The following is a 4532-nucleotide window of genomic DNA, read 5'->3' on the forward strand; positions in this document are numbered from 1 at the left end:
CCAGAACATGACAGAAATTCACACTCTGTGGGTGGAGTTTGGGGGGTAACTACGGAGTGATGGGGGGTGTCCCAAGAGGGTGAAAGAGGGTGTCACCCACACTGTGCCTGGGCTGGGACCAGTAGGTCCTGCTGGCACAGGGTAGCCGGAAGGTCTCCCACATACTCACTGATCCTGGGCTAGGACTGGATCTGCGGATTCCCGGAATGTGGCAGAAGTTCGTACTTGGCAGACAGTGCAGGGGAGGTTCTGTGGAGTGTTTGGGGGCGTCCCAAGTGGCTGGAAGTGGGTCTCATCCACACTGTGCCTGGGCCGGGATGAGTAAGTCCCGCCTGTGCAGGGTCGCCGGAAGCGCTCCCACACACTCACTGGGCCTGGGATAGAACTGGGTCTCAAGTCCCAAATTTTATGATCAAGATTATGAGGCCAAAGAGAACAGTGATCATTGATGTAGCGTATGCCCAAGGAAAGTCACATGGAGAGAAAACTTTCTCTCAGGCTTGCACAGAGAACAAATTGGCCAAGCAATGGCCATGACTCCTCCACATGGCTGATACTGACAAAGGATCCACATACTGAGTTACAGGGTTCCAGGAGAAATCCTGAGGGGCTTTGACTGTCCTTATCAGATAGAAAAGCTACAAGTCTTGTTACATAGGTCTTGCTTTATCTTGGTCTTAATCATCCAGCAGAAAAGTATAAAAACAAAGTATAACAAGTAAAGCCATGTTGTTAAGTTGAACTGTGGGGGACTCAGGTCAACAACTTTTGACATTGCCAGTCAAGTGGAAAACCCAATAGTATGGAATACTGGACTATTTTGGAATACTTTGCTGAGTTCACACACCTCTGATGAAACTAAACAAAAAAAAAGGGGGGGATACAGATGAATGACCATTTTGTATCTGTGTATTCAAAACGGTTAGGATAGATATATAGTTACATTCTCTTAATTCAGTGAATAGAGGGATTCGTTCTAATAGTGTTTGTAAATAGGATATCAAGTCTGTATCTTGTACAACAAATAATAGGAAGATAATATGTAATGTGTTAATTATTGAAACTGTCGTACCAATTTGATTTGAAACTGTCTCATTGCTATTTGTTTCTCAATAAAATTATGAAAAAAATTGTGGTCCTCCTTATCTCTTTGTAAAATATCCTCATTGTATTTTGGCACTTTTTTGTTATTGGAAATCAAATTTAGGAGCACACACCTTCCAGATACATACTGTACCACTGAACTATGTTCCTGGCCACTCTCACTGTATTCTAGAAAGCTGTATAGTGGTCATGAATTACTTTCTTTGTTTTTTATCTTTCAGGTCATTTACTCATCCAGTAATTTGCAAAGGAAGCTTTTCAGGATACAGAAATCTTGGTTGGAGTGTCTTTTATTTTAGGGCATGAAATACTTCACTCCACAATTTCTGTGATTTGCAAAATATAGAATGTTACATGAATGTCATCCATGTGTAGTAGCCATAGACATCATCTCCATATCATTACCATTATAGTATAGGTGCCACCAAAAACAGCAGTATATCTCCATTTTTTATTTTTATTTTTATTTTTTAAAGACAGTACAGGGCTGGTGAGATGGCTCAGTGGTCTAAAGCACCTACTTAGAACAAGCTAAGCTAAGCAAAAGCACAGGGACCTCGGTTCAATCCCCAGCACCACATGCCAGCTAGCCCCGCCCCCTGGTGGGCTGAACTGGCCACACACACACAAAATAAATAAATAAATAAATAAAAGATTATAAATGTAAATCTTTTATTAAAAAAAGACAGTACAAGAGTTGCTAAGCGGCCTTGGATACCTGGCGGCAGGATTATGGGAGACGTCAGGTGAAGATGGTGGTCACCGGACCTCAGGCAACCATGGAGAAGGATGTTCGGAGCACCATTCTTTTGAATGCATACAAAAAGGAGGTATTTATCATCAACAATGGCTATAAATCCATGCAGAAGAGACTTCGGAGTAATTGGAAGATTCAGAATTTAAAAGATGAAATCACATCTGAGAAGCTAATTGGGGTGAAACTGTGGATTACAGCTGGACCAAGGGAAAAATTTATTGCAGCTGAGTTTGAAGTCCTAAAGAAGTATCTTGACAGTGGCGGAGATATCCTTGTGATGCTCAGAGAAGGTGGAGAATCTAGATTTGACACCAATATTAACTTCCTACTAGAAGAATATGGAATCATGGTTAATAATGATGCTGTGGTTAGAAATGTGTATTACAAGTATTTTCATCCTAAGGAAGCTCTGGTTTCCAATGGAGTATTGAAGAGGGAAATTAGTCGAGCTGCAGGAAAGGCTGTGCCTGGAATCATTGATGAGGACAGCAGTGGAAACAATGCCCAGGCTCTCACCTTTGTCTACCCTTTTGGTGCCACATTGAGTGTCATGAAACTAGCAGTAGCTGTTCTGTCCACAGGCTCCGTCTGCTTCCCACTTAACAGACCTATCCTGGCTTTCTATCACTCGAAGAACCAAGGGGGGAAGCTGGCAGTGCTTGGCTCCTGTCACATGTTCAGTGACCAGTATTTGGATAAAGAAGAAAACAGCAAAATCATGGATATTGTTTTCCAGTGGCTTACAACAGGAGACATCCACCTGAACCAGATTGATGCTGAGGACCCAGAGATCTCCGATTACACGATGCTGTCTGACACCGCCACCCTGTCAGAACGGTTACGAGTGTGTCTCCAGGAGGGCGACGAGAACCCACGCAATTTTACCACTCTTTTTGATTTGTCTACTTACCAGCTGGACACCACCTCCCTCCTTAAGGTCATCAAGGCTCACGAGCAGCTAAATGTGAAACATGAACCACTCCAGCTCATCCAGCCTCAATTTGAGACACCGCTGCCTGCCCTGCAGCCTGCTGTGTTCCCTCCCAGCTTCAGGGAGTTGCCACCTCCTCCTCTGGAACTGTTTGACTTAGATGAGACATTTTCTTCTGAAAAGGCACGCCTCGCTCAAATTACTAACAAGTGTACTGAAGAAGACCTGGAATTCTATGTCAGGAAGTGTGGTGACATTCTTGGAGTAAACAGTAAGCTACCAAAGGATCAACAGGATGCTAAACATATCCTGGAGCACATCTTCTTCCAAGTGGTGGAATTCAAGAAACTGAACCAGGAACATGATGTGGACAGAAGTGAAATGGCATTCCAGAACAATTTCTGAGGACGGCTTATGCAAGCATTTTCTGCCTCTTTGTATTTGAATTGTTCTTCAGTTCCTCACCAAAGTGTATAAACTCCCCTTCCTCCATGAGCCATGCTTCTGAACTTCTGAAGCACTCACTTCTGTTGTTTCAAATGTGATAGCTCATCCTCAGGAGCTCATTGTTGCTGTGCAGGGGCAGGGAGTGCCGGCTTCTGCCTCAGTAGGCTAGTTGTCTGGAAATGCCTAACAGCATATTGAATACATCTGAGAACTTTGGGGGACCCTGAAGGCCAGATAGGAGATTGCAGAGCCACTGAAGGTGTGTAAGTGATGTAGCACAGTGGGAATCATTTAGCCGGTGGGTTCAATAAAGATGGAAACACCTGCCAAAAAAAAAGACAGTACAAAGAATACTTAAACCAGAAAAAATTAGTTAATACAGAATTTCTCTTAACCAATTCATATGTATTTCACAGTATTTCTTATAATACATAGTATTGTTTTCCAAACTGTTAATTCTCTTATGATATATGCATGTAAAATTGGAAGAGGAAAGAAATTTATAAAATATTAAGAAAAAAAAGTAAAAGGAGATGAAGCAAGTTAAATATTATCTGCTCCTTTCCATAGACCAGAAGATGTGCACCATTGTCCAAACCATCCTGCTTACGTGCATAGATAAATCTCTTTCCCCAACTCCCTCTCTGTAACTCAGTAAGTCTTTCTTTCTTTCCTTCTTTCTTTCTTTCTTTTTCTGAACCAGAGATTCAACTCAGGTACTTGCACTTGCCACACAAGCACTTATTCTACTGAGCTATCTCCCTGGCCCCAATTCTTTATGAATAAATTCATTCCCTTTTCCCAGTATCTATCGTACACTTCAGATTCCATATTTCACTTTCAAGTTGCCATATAAAGGTGATAATAAAATGTTTAGAAATAGGTGTCTGATTTATTTCATTTAACAGCATGTTCTCTACTGGCATCCGTTTACTGACAAAAGACTCAACTTTATCCTATTTTATAGCTCAATAATACCCCATTGTGTAAGAAGACTACTTCTTCTTCATCCACTTTTCAATTGAAGGGAATCTGAGTTGTTTTCAGGATTTAGCTATGACAAACTGCACTGCTATAAACATAGGTGCACATATATCGGTGTGGTATGAGGTTTTCAGTTCTTCTGGGAAACTGCACAGGAGGGGAACACTTGCCTTAAATGAGATCTCCACTTGGAGCATTTTAGGGAATCTCCACACTGATTTCCACAGTCGTTGTGCCAGTCTACACTCCCAGCAACTATGGAGTAGGGTTCCCTTTTCTGCACACCCACTCCAGCATTTGTTGTTGGCT

At 42.0% G+C, this 4532-nt stretch overlaps 1 pseudogene; it reads left to right on the forward strand.

Annotated features, from left to right (window-relative positions):
• Positions 1-1883: 1883 nt before the first annotated feature.
• Positions 1884-3221, forward strand: LOC101587972 (annotated as a pseudogene).
• Positions 3222-4532: the final 1311 nt, after the last annotated feature.

This window comes from Octodon degus, unplaced genomic scaffold (assembly GCF_000260255.1).
Source record: "Octodon degus isolate 3935 unplaced genomic scaffold, OctDeg1.0 scaffold00392, whole genome shotgun sequence".
Taxonomy (NCBI): Eukaryota; Metazoa; Chordata; class Mammalia; order Rodentia; family Octodontidae; genus Octodon; species Octodon degus.